Source organism: Homalodisca vitripennis, chromosome 3 (genome assembly GCF_021130785.1).
Source record: "Homalodisca vitripennis isolate AUS2020 chromosome 3, UT_GWSS_2.1, whole genome shotgun sequence".
In the NCBI taxonomy this organism is placed as follows: Eukaryota; Metazoa; Arthropoda; class Insecta; order Hemiptera; family Cicadellidae; genus Homalodisca; species Homalodisca vitripennis.
In genome coordinates this window covers 74,158,720-74,172,409 of record NC_060209.1, presented here as the reverse complement: position 1 = coordinate 74,172,409, position 13,690 = coordinate 74,158,720, and the positions used below count along the sequence as shown (strand labels likewise).

Below are 13,690 nucleotides of genomic sequence, written 5' to 3'. Positions count from 1 at the left end.
AATGCAGACACTGCCTACATAATTATGGTTAGTTCTAATGGCATTATTCCTAGTATCCAATAAGTAGTATAAGTAAGTATCTAATTTGTTACATAAATATAAATGTGAAAATTATAATTAAAATTATAATTTTTTAGATTATTTACAACAGAATTATAAAGATTTAGTACTTTAATCTTTAGGCACAATTAAAATATATTTTATTTGCCACAATTATTTAAATTTCGTCTAAATATATACTTCAAAATTTGAAGTCTTATTATACAACAAAAGCAACAATTGTTTCTAGACAAGTCATCAACAGCGAACTATGAATTCTAACTTGACTCAAAGATATACTAAAGATATAGTAAAGATATACTCAAATAATTAATTACTTGCATAAATATATACTTGTTGTGAGTATAGCATGGCATATATAAATTATAGTACAAGTATTCATTACTAATACAGTTTTTTTTTATCGGTTGAGCCTTAGTGAAGCCTATCACCCGTGGGGTTGGAGATATTCAGTTCTGTCCGTCTGTCTGTCTAACTGTATGTTTGTCCGCATGAGATTTCGCGAACGAACTGACTTACTCAGTTGCATAAAACTTCATATAGGCAACATTGAGTTCGATGATAATGCTTGTCACTCTGTCGGTTTCACTGAACGTTAGCAAAACTCCTTGCATTAGTCTTATAGGTAACCACATTAGTAACGAGATAATCGTAAACTAAATACATTGCTAAACAAATTGAACACAATCAAATGATTTTTTGACATTTGACATAGTAACACGTGTAGCTGAGTGATATGAGCTATAGTCTTGAATCTCTGATTGCATACAATCTAAGCAAAGCCTATTACGACACAAGTGGTGTGGTATGCTCCTACCTTTCAAATGGGTTACTTAGGTCTTATGTAATTGATTAGTAATGTTTAAACTAATATAGTATGTCAAAACGATTATATCTATTAGGATTCAATCTGAGATAACACTCAATCTTCTTCAAATTTGAATTCAAATTTAAAGACGATTTTGTGATCATAAATAATTTTCATAAGTAATCAGTTTATCGTAATCCTTTGAACATACTTGTAAAATATTCAACAATAATAACAACAACAAAAAACACATTTGTTTCACGTATTGGACAAAAATGCGTAAAAAGCCTGTAGATTGCTTATTGATTCTACGTTCGTTTCAGGAGAGCTTAAGCAGTCACCCTTGCTGTGGCTGTTGTGTTGATGTATATTGCATCTGTGCAATAAGGTGCCAACCACATGCGTATCATTGCACCGATGTGCTAACATTTCCAACGTAAGGTTTTCGACTACGCCTAATATGGAGGTCCAAGCAGCCGGACCTAGTCTACCGCTACAGGACGTATACGAAGATGGACATTTCTCTAGTTAATCACTTATATTCTCAAAAATATACAAATGTTTTGCGATCAATATAAATCAGTCGTATGATAGCTTGTGTTTATGACCTAGGCCTGATGCAACGAAAAGAAATTAAACGAGTTGCAGGTATAGAACCTTTTTCCCACTGTCCGTAAATGAACTCAAAAAAGCTTGGAGACATATCTTCAACACTTAATGGGCCCAATGAGTGTAAATGATTTAATTACTGTAAATGAACTTATAGACCTTATGTGGCGAGAAGTAATAGTTTCGAGATAATGGGATATTTTCCCAATGTCCGTAACTGATCTCAGATAAAGAAGACATTTCATATATGTAAAGGTACCCATCAAATCGACATTAGGATACCTGTACGTAGGCCTAGAAGATCTGAAGCAGCGAGAAGGAATGGGTTGCATACATTGAGATTCTTTCCAGTATTTATAAATGACTTTGGAGATGCTTATTATACGTAACTCCATACATGTACAAGTTACCGTGATACTCTTAGTCTAGCATATCATGTTTCAATCTCGTGCAATGAGAATTTATGTAGTATATCTAATAAAGATTTAATGTTTTTGGACGTATTTTTGTTATATTTGGAAACACCTTGTTCGGTTTAATGGAAGTTCTTGAAGTATCACGCTTGGTAGAATGGTGAAATGCAAGTGGTAGCAGGAGATTATATATTTCGTAGCTAAAATCTATGATCTGATTATTAGAAGACTTTGTGAAATCTTAAAGAGGCTGACTGTAGCGACGCCTATTTAAAGTCCTCAATGTAAACTTCAGTGGTTGCAAACCTTTATGATTGCAGATAAGAACTTATTTCACGAATTTTAAAAATAGCTAATGGACTTATTAAACAAGGTCTTCGACTCAGAAAACCTTATGTAAAATGTGTTTTGCTTTAGGAACTTATTGTGGGACATCTGTACTTAAGAAGATGCTTTTTATGATGTATTTAAATATTAGTAGAAGTTTCATCTACTATTACGAAACTGCATAGATGATGTCCTCTGGAAGACCAATGCGAACGGAAGTAGCTGGGAGCCAAAACCGCGGAGGTGGGAGGCTCGTGAGTTGGACCATGACAGTTGCGGTTCCAGGACGGTTTATATAAAGCACTATCAGGGTACAACTGTCTGTCACATGAGCAATCGGCAACAATGGTCACACACATCAACTGGGTGAGCATGAATGTTCATACTAATTTTATTTAAGATTTCAACAAAATATTAAAATTTCAGTTAGATCTGTTTCTAAATACATTCTTTCACTAATCATCGTTTCTTTCGTACTAAACACTTGTACCTTTCCAAATTAACGCCTATTTTTTGTAAATAGTACTACATAAATGATAGCATTTTTATAAATTAGTATGAATTCTCAAAATGTATTGTGACTATTTTTAAGAATTTAAGCTACCTAAGCATTTAAAATATCGCAAACCTATAGAAATAAATTTAGCGACTCAGGTGCATGGTATTCAGGTACGCGAATTTTGTGGATTATCTGGAAAAAGTAAATCAAGCAAAATACAAAATGTCTATAAAAAAAGAAGAGCTATGATGTCAATTTTATTAAAAATAACTACATTTTTAAACTAACTTGTTCAAAGAATATAATGGTAACAAAGTTAAATAAAATACTAAAAGTCCGTAATAAATGTCACACAGTAAATCGATTACTAATTCAGTTTAGGAAATAATTTTATTTGCAGCGATAACTATTTTGCTATGTTTATTGCACGTATACATATTTGGTTAACTGAATATAATTGAGAACAATTTTCCATTCGTGATGCCATTTCAATCTCAAATTAAGTGTTTGTAATGCGTTAAACATCATGAACGGACTCTTCCAGGTTCTGCTGCTAGCGAGTCTGGCAAGCTGCGCGCATGCTTCACTCAAGTCACCCACACTACCCCAGAAGAGGGTTCCCAAGCAGATACACACTAAGGGTGAGTTCAGTTTGATACATCTATAGAAAAAACTATTAAAAACATTTTGGAATTCTAAAAATCTATTTATATTTAAGGATTTTTACCTATCATGTACTTTTATGACAATTATTATTCTTACCATTCGTTAAAAGATATAAAATATTTTATTCCACCTTAATCATATATGAAATATTATATTAATTATCTTTAACCTGCTGATTGCAATTGTGATAGAGTTATTTGCTATTTTATGTATCTAATGATTAACCTGCAACAGATTATGGGAGCTCAGTTTTTAATAACTATATAAAACAGGATTATTGGTTGGATATCTAAAAACTACTCGTGAGTTCATTAAAATTTGGATTAGGTGCCGACAATATTTGTTTTTTAGCAGGTCCAAGAATCTAATCACAAAAATAGTACAATATTGACTATGAGAAAACACTTGTTTAAAATTCAACTGCAGTTGCAAAACGTACATATTTATTTTGTAACTATTTCACGGTGTATAAATTTTAACTCTGTTTAAATGGAATAAAGTCATATTTCAGTTATAACTGAACATATTAACGGTAATATATGATAAGTTTAAAATATTTGTGCATCTATACTTTATGAAGGTGGAAAAGGACTAATATTTTCTCCCTACAGAATAATAAAAAAAAAAAATCAAAGCCTATGTTAACTTAAGATGTTATTTTGATGTCAAAATCGGTACTTGCTTCCTTTAGTGAAGTATATTGGTTTATAATTACATTATAATCGTATTCTTAAAATAATCTCACTTAACTGCATAATTATTTATAAGCTTAATGAAGTAAAATGTTTAATGTGCTAACATATACTTTACGTTTTTCACTACTGATTATTGCAGCTACTGTAGTGGAGACTGACGACGATCATAAGGCTGCGGAGACTCACTTTGGCGGCGGAGGTGACGGAGGAGGACATGGCAAATATTTTATGTAAGTCACATTGAGAAAAAAGTGTCTTATAATTGTGTACCATCATTGTTCATAATTAAAACGTTATGATAAGGTATTGCATTCTATTGTTCAATAGGGTCTATCATGAATTAGTAGGATTTTGGGAAATTTAGTTAAAAATATATAAAGTTAAAAATACACGGTGTGACAGTAGTACCAATTTGTAAAATTCGATACTATGAATAAACTTTTCGAATAATAGCTTAAAGGGTTTATGTATCTTTCAAAATGTAGGCTACAGCCCTAAATGTACCTTTTTTTAACTAACAAGGAATATTTGTTACCGAAAAGCTACTTGTACACTTTTACATTGCACACTCACAGATATATATATATATATATATATATATATATATATATATATATATTTCTTTCTTTTTGTTTTTATTTTGGAACCATTGGATAAACTTTAAATCCACCTAAGGACTCAAAAATATGTGCAAGATTTGCTTGTTCAAAAACACCAATCACGTATTTTTGTAAAAAAACCTTACCCTAGTCTTTCCCACTGGTCGGATGCAGTTGGTGAACGATATTATCCAAGATTGAAAAAGTTAGTTGAAAATTGTGGCTTGTAAAATGTTTGTGACACGCATATCACAAATGCTTGTAATAAACCCACAAAAATTATAACCTAGATCATAATACGAGCTATTTATTTTTACTGAAGAATGAAGTAGCGCGATTGGATACGATTCATTCCCATTGAACTCCGCGACCGCAGGATTCTGTTCAAACAGATTAACAGTTACAGTGTTCAGCAGCTCGTGCGTGAATGCAAACAGTTAGGGTAAAGTCGAGGATCTGAATGCACCCCTTTCCTTCCCTAACCCCCATGTGTAAGAAATATGTTGCTTAAAACTATCACAGTCTTGTTTTTAGTTAATCAGATTTGCTTTCTCCGAAGTCATTTCATGTATCGCCCGCGTCGGAAAACGCAGTTTCCGAAAGAATATGAAGGAAAGTGTTGTAGGAATATAATTTTTAGTAAAAATTAGTATTCACGTGCAAAATACAAAAGAAACACCCTTAAAATTTGGAGTTATATTAATCAAAGGGTAATTTATCTATGACTACAATTCTTGTATGAGCATATTTTACGAGTAAGTAGTTTTAGCTTAATTTGATCTCATATCATGTTGTGATCGAGGAATTAGTTTGATTTCAATTCAAGTTTGTTTGAACATAATAGCAAGCATTGCTAGACTAGATATCCACGACGAGTCTAGGTACAATTTAGTCACTGTGTAAGGACCTGCACAAGTGGGAACAAAGTCACGAATCAAGTTATCCAGCGTCACCAGGGTAAGTATCGTGAGACTATCAGCTCCTTAACTTATTGTTGAATGTTACCAGGGACACGATCATGATACAAACCGGGCCCAGACAGGTAGAGTTTGGTCACGTGTGCGAGGATCCACATGAATGGCAGCAACGTTACGAGAGGCAGGACCATGATACCAAACGTCACCAGGGCAAGGTTCGCGAGAATGTTAGTTAAAGCTTTGCCAAAGCTTTTAATGAGAATGAAAATGCAATTACTTAAGTTTCCTTGAATTTAATTTTGCTTGTGGTTCATATTAACCTTCCTAAATCTTTCAATTGCACAATTTCAAATGTTTGCATTAATGTTATTTATATTAACCTGAATTGTTTTCAATAAGCATCGCTCTAAATGCATGACTCACGCACACACAATAACACTACGAATATTATTACATAACAGGTGATTACAAAAAAACACTTTATAATGACAGTTTAGGTAGAAAAAAGTTTAGGTTTTAGTATTTAAATTTCTGACAAAGTGGACATTTTAGGTCACAGTTAGTAATTAGGCTATGTGAGTATTATTATAAAACAGATTTGAGTTCTAAAAATAATATTAGGCATATTTGTGATTATGATGGAAGCTTTCAAGACCTCAATCTGGACTCAAATTATCTTTTAAAAATAAAACATTAAAGTTGTACTAATAAGTTCTTTCTGTTCTCAAGCATTTTACTTTTAAGTAGAATTCTGTATCTTAAACCAAACTGTTAGTGGTTGATTAGTAATTTATCGATTACCAAATGGCAGAAAATAGTTTAAATCTAATAAAAAATTACTGAAATTACAGTTCAAACCTCATAAAGCGACATTGATTTAAAATCAGGGTGAGAGATGACATAGACAGAACCCTGCCAGGACCGTGCATCTCTACCAAACCGTGTATGTCTTATCGTACATACTTTCGTGTTATACCGATTCTCGTATATACCAACTTCATATTATACCAACTCTTGAATTAAATCAATTCTTGATAGAAACCTACTATCGTACTGGACTAAATATCGTATAGAACCAACTGACTCTCGAACTGAACCGAGTGAGCGATTCTCGTTATGAACTGACTTTCAAATGTAATCTAATCTCATATTGAACCATCTCACAGATTGGTCCGACTCTCGTCGTTAAAAAATGACAACTTACTGAAACAATTTGACATACAAACTACGTTCTTCTCGACTGTGTATCACTGAAACTTGTTACATTCTTGACCAAAGCCTCATATACTGATATTGACTGGCATGGCTTCTGCATGGGCATGGTTCTAGGTACCAGCATCTTCCGCATCACGACCACTACGAGTTCGGCTTCCGAAGAGGGAACGAACATCCACTTCAAGGAGAGGTACGAGAAGGCACAACCTCACCAAGGGACAGTTCAAGACGAAAGTAAGCTATACGTGGGGGTACCTGTTCAAAATCCGGTATAACGTCTGAAGTGCTTTTCGCTGATGGCTTTGAGAGTAAATACTAATTCATTTATTAACTGGGGTTTTCTACTAATTCAATGCATTATTTATTATATTAACCTTACCTGTGACTATTCAAGATGCATGCGGCTTGATTTTTTAAAAGTTGTTATTATTAGATAATATATCGTATATATAAGTACAAACTCATCATGAATAATTTGTTTGGCATTAATAAATACTGTTAATTTATTTATAATCTTGTAAACTCAAGGGCAAGAAACTAGTCCGTATTGAACATAAATTCATCAAAATTAGTAATATTGCATCTTTAATTTAACTCAAATTCAGTTCCTCTTTAAAGAGTAAAGCCATTGAAGTTAACTTATTAGTGTTTGTAAACATTAAGCACCTTTCCAACAAACAAATTAGATTGACAGTTTTATTTAAATATAAGTAGAATAGTAAGTATATGCTACATTGTAGTCATGATGTAGGCTCGATGGGGTGACAAGCATGGAGGGTATGGAGAACACTACTGGGACTACAACCACGACGGCCACCACGTAAGTTGAAATTATGAAAGAAATTATTTAAAGACCTAAATATCAAACATTTATTACCATGGCATTTATTCACATATATTCGGCATCTGTATTATTTGGTAAAACACACATTTAAAGCAGAAGTGTTATGTAAATATGGTTAATTTTCTTTTCATTTACTGTTTTTGTGATAAATATTCATAAACAACAAGTGGTTTTGGATGTTTTAATGTATTATGGGACAATCCATCATATCAGTGTAATCATATATGAAAAATCATATTAGTGTAAATCATCTTGACTTGATCCTATTAGGACATTACTTCTTATTAATGTGATTTATATTAGATGTAGATCATATTAATATACACAATTATAACTGTTTTGTTGCACATAAATAAATAAAACACTCGGGGAGAGAGTACACGAGCACATTGTTATTCTGTCGTCCTATATAGAGTTTCTGATGTGCCATTTAATATATTTTTATTAATTAGATGTTTTAATATTTTTGTGTTGTCATACAGTCATGTTGGACTAAGTAAATTTAATGAATAACATTCCTGTTCCAGAGTGACCATGGAGGATCCAGCGACGACGAAGGTGGTGATGTAAGTAGAATGTGTTACTAATTTTAGATTTATTCTCAAATAGTTATCAGCTTTTGATGTATTGAGGTTATATATAGGAATACATATCATTTGTAGGAAGAGTGATTTAGAATTGAAGCCTGTATACATTATCAGTTACATTTCATTTATTAAAATTTACTATGGGAGAAAACAGTAGTGGAATCTGCTCTCTAATGATAACAAAGATAAACTTTTCTTTATTCATGAAAAATAGCACATTAGTTTTTCTTGTAAGAATGGTTTACTCTGTTTAAACAAGGAATGATGCAAACCACATGTTTACTGTTATAATTATTACAACTTAGCGTTTTAACGAAAAATCAAAATGTCATAAATCAGTGCTGATTACAACGTGGAATAAATAATCACTCGGAGGGCTCAGTGCCCTATGCCGCCTGCCAGATGCATTCGATCTGACGATGACTCACAATTAGGCTGTTGGTAAAAATTACACTTTTGCTTTAACACGTATTTTAAATTGAACTTAAGAGTACGAATAATAATGAGCATTTTTTCAAGATCATGAATATCAACAATAGTTGTAGTCGGACGTGTAATTGTTGTGAAAAAATTGAATCCATTTCGTGTAGTCGTTTAATTTTATTATTTAGGCAAAAACACTTTACTTAAAACTTTTTGATTTAAGTAACTTTTACATATTTATTATAATAAAAGCTAGGATAATAATCTTAGGTTGATAAACAGTAAACATTGTTGTTAGAGAAAAAATAACATTTTTGATTTTAAAGAGTTTCCCTCGGACGTTTATCTGCGAACGCGCGAAAGACAAGTGTTGCCATTGCGTTGCAGAGTTGCCAATACCAAACACACACTAAACGGCAGATGTCCTAAATGAAGATGCCACGTACTGTCAAATTTGGAGGACATAGACCAATAGTGTGTCTATTACGGGATGAAATTCCCTTGCCCCGAATACACCATATGAGTCACGGGGTGTTACAAACTGCTGCTGTCGGTGGATAAGCGAGCTCTATTGTGTGGTAATGAAAGCACAATCGTTTAGACTCGGATTTCACGGAGCCTGCGGCACGTTGTGGCGTTGTTATGGAACATGGGTGCACTGGAAACAAAAGAAGGTTTAATTAAAATTTCACAGTGTTGTAGAACCACTTTTCAGTTCGTCCTTCACACTAAATACTGAAACTGTTAGGGTGGCTCTCCAATCCAATTCGACGCAGAATTTTGAACTTATTGGAACTGATCTTCGCTTGTAACTTGGACAACTTAACAATTTCACTTATAGTTTTGGCGTAATTCAAAACATACAAAATAGTATGATGGCATTATACTCTGTCTTAGATTCAATGGGAAACAGCTTATTGAATTTACGCAATATATAATAATATACCATAGTTATCTCCCATGTACCCTATATATACATGTACATATGTATGTATCCATAATTATCATAAGTACCTATCTACCACATTCCGTGAAAATTATGAACAAAGTATCTCAGTCACTATATGTTGTTAGTGAACTGGTTTTAATTTCCCAAAATAGGTTCTCTTTGTACATATTTCTGTTTAATATTCAATTAGATAACTCATTTACATATATTTGGCATTTAATGTTACAGTTTGCAATCTATTCTTCAGGCGGTAGTGGCCGCGTAGACATAACTTGACAGCCTACTATTTGCATAATGTGTTATGAAAAATTAAGCTTTTTTATCACGCGAATACGTAATTATAGCCAGAATTTTGTATAAATAGGTGTAATAGTAATTACTTTGAACAGAAGAAGAATATTCCTTAGTTTCATATATTACGTCCATCAACCAATTTTTCAACGTCTATGTTGAATATTAGTATAAATTAATATTTATATCAATACTTTTTTTAATTATGATTATTATTACCAATCGTTATCATTATCTACCGAGTTCTTTTTTAAACAGATATTCCTTCAACCATATAAAGTTCGAAATTGATAGAAGGGTCAAAAACAAGAGTTTGAAGAAAGTAATATTAGTGCACTATAGAGGTGGATGTGAATATGCCAACTGATCTTTATTTTGATTTTTTTTTGCAGGAAACCGATCCTGTCCCTGACTACCAGCCGCAGGCCAGCCAGGAAGATCGAGTCAAGAGACAGCACGAGGAGATCCCAGCGCGCTCACACCTCTCCTACGACTCTGAGAGCGGCACTGTGGTCGACACGGCAACAGGCCAACGCTATCTGCTGTCTCCTATAAACTGACAGCCTAGAAAGCACTTCTCTACTAATAGTACTGACTGTGATTATTTTTAAGGTTTCTGGCCTTTTCGTTGGCATTCTCATATTATAGTTTTGTACCATACTAACAACAAAATAACGTTGGTCTATATTTAAAAGCTAAGATGTTAATATTGTTCGAAACCTAGGTTGTGTGAGTTAATACAAATAGTTAAATGTCTTTACTAATTTTAAGTTTAGACGAGTGTTCTTACTCGGACAATGAAGTATTGTTAAACATTGTGTATATTAGTTAATACTGCATATTTAGGGTTTGTGAATCACTGTAAACTCTCATGTGTATAAATAAAGATTTATATTTCCAACAACCAACCTTTCAACCTTTGAGTATTTTTGTAAGTACGTAATATTAGGCTAACAACCCGTACCTGTAAAATATATAGTAATGTTATTAAAGTTAGATGTACTGTTTTGGTGACTAAAGAAATGAAATTACAGTGAGATTAATTATTTTCCAAACATATCTTAGTTACTTAGCTGTTCATTTTCTTTTGGTAATTAAGTATCCTACTAATGGCTATGGAAGTAGTGCTTGAATGGATGCATATGTAAATATGTACCCTTCAATTCACAAAGATCACCTAACAATTTAGTTTAAATTTGAATTAGTTTTATTTAAAACTGAAGTAACCTGTAGAAATATTTACGCTCCAAAATTCTCTGCCCTTCTGATATTTTACATATTTCTTTTAAAATAAAATATATGTATTAAAATGGCGAAAGAGGCTGAGACATTGGTTTACAATAAAATCCTTGAAAATAATAATACTATGTAGTTGTGGATGTTCATGGAGTCTCTCTGTATAATAAAATAGGTAGTTTGAATAGAAATATACTTTTAAATGTAGATTTCGGAAATAACAATTATACCAGCGCCAAACTACTTGTTTATTCCAAACAGTAATACTAAGGTACAAATTAACTTGTACTGCAGATGACACTAGTGACGAATTCAAAACATGCGTTGCGGATATCATTTAAACATCGAAGACCACATTGAATCAAACTGAAATTGTTTTCTCTGATATTGTGGCACAGAATTTTTAAAATGTTTGAAGGCGGGTGGGGGCACAAGACCACTAATGGCACAGCACAGACTCAGCCAAAGACTAGTTGCTTTTCTAAGTGGATTGGTTCCAGACATGACTAATCCATCATTCACTCCTAGACTAAAATCCCAGGAATCAGGCCACTATGAAAAACACCAAATGCAGCAAGTTCCTGATATAGTGATAATGTTTGATCAATAAAATTATATTCACGTGAAATGAGGTACAAAATTCAAATCAACTCAAATAAAATCTTTAATTGCTCGTAACAATTACACATTGTATGGAAAACGTCATAATTAATTCTAAATTTTTAACTCTCATACCACAACAACTTACATAATTTTTCATACATTCCAGTCTCATTCATCCTTCGCCAATCTCAACCCACTTCCAGCGCTGGAGTCAGTCATCGAATTAGGCGGTCTCCCAATTAATTAATTACTTTAGAGTTCCAAGCTCTCCGTGTACAAAGTGATGAGGCTATACACCAATGATTAGGCCTTAATGAAACCAATAGTAATTACTTAAATACTTGGACCAATGAGGATTCTAACAGCAATAAGAATACGTCGGTTACGCCCAAAAGTCTTTACCTCACTTCATTGTGCTGCATGTATAACCGTGTCACTAAATGGCATGATTGTACTCAGTTAGTTTTGAAATTTATTTCTTGCGTGATTTTCTCGCTACCACTATTATTATCCATAAGATCAATGTAAATATGTTTGCTAACGCTCACCCAAATTCTTTGGACTGACATTTACCAACATTGAACTCAATGTTGACTATACATAAAAAGCTTTATGCAAAATTCGAAGACTATAGATAAGTTCGTTCTCGGGATATTGTTATTGAGTTCAATGTTGCAGCATGTCACTTCAAGGAAGTTTGCTGACCGTTAGTGAATATTTTAAATGGATCTCATGGGTAACTATGAGGGTAACGAGAAAATCGTATAATAAATACAATTTTAAACAAACTTAATACAATCACATGACTTTTAACATATGCCATGTCAATAAATGTCGCCTAAATACCTAAACACATACAATATATTCTTTTTTTTGGTGGTTTAGACAGTAAAGTTCTATTATTTAAAGACTACCATGAAAAAAAATTTAATAAATAAAAATTGAAATGTTTCAAAATATCTCGTGAAATATTTCGTCAGTAGATTTAAAATTTTGCATGATTCTTTATTCTTACATAGATAAGAATGAGCTATATACTTGCGCAGAATTTTGCACGCAACCTCAGCGGAACCTGTTACGCGAGTCGTGGTGTAGCGTACTTTTAACTTATTTATACTAAGCGTCCTGAAAATGCCCAGAAAATTAAAATGAACTATTCTTTATTGAGTCTACTCTACACTACTTTATTTACATAAAAAACAAAGTTTACTGCTAGGGTATTTTGGAATGATTTTAATTCCTTATAAACAATATTATAATCACCATTTTATAAATACGAAGTATCATGTAGAGACAGGAATAGTATACGTGTATAACAGGGAAAATATATTTCAAACAAATGTAAGTTTGGGCCTATTAATCACTGTATTAACATAACAACAAACCCCCCGTATTTAAACCAGTTCCATGTATGTTGTCAGTTGTTAAAGAGCGGGTTTTTTTCCTATACTTGCCGGAAGTGTGAAGTTGTCAAGCGCAGTTAGGGTCAAGGGTCAAGTTCAGAGCGTGGACAGGTCAAGCCGGTCCCGTATGAGAAGGTAGAAGCTGAACCTGATTGCACTAGGTGTACCTGATAGTCCAGTTCTATCGTCAAGGTGCCATGGCCAGCTCAACCCTTCTTGAAATTTATTTTACATAAGATTTAGAAAGCAAGGTTACTTTTTCAAGTATGCTACTTATTTAAACAAGGTAGGAGTTCACCAAACCACGTATCGTGACAAGCTTCGTTTACGTTGTATAAGAAATAAAAAATCTACAGTTCGTTTCATTCTCCGAGACGTCCTGCGGACAGATAGACTGACCATTATACAAAACATAATTTGACACAGAAATGACGCATAATCGAACGGAATAACTGTAGAACTGAAGTTTCGTGCCAAATTAAAAGTCAGCTTACGAAAAATTTCTCGGTATATCTTGCCACCATGATACATTCACATTTTCCTTCA

The 13,690-nt window shown here is 33.0% G+C and overlaps 1 pseudogene; it reads left to right on the top strand.

Moving 5' to 3' along the window:
* The first annotated feature begins 2,408 nt into the window (after positions 1–2,408).
* On the top strand, positions 2,409–10,810 carry LOC124358657 (annotated as a pseudogene).
* The last annotated feature ends 2,880 nt before the right edge of the window (positions 10,811–13,690 follow it).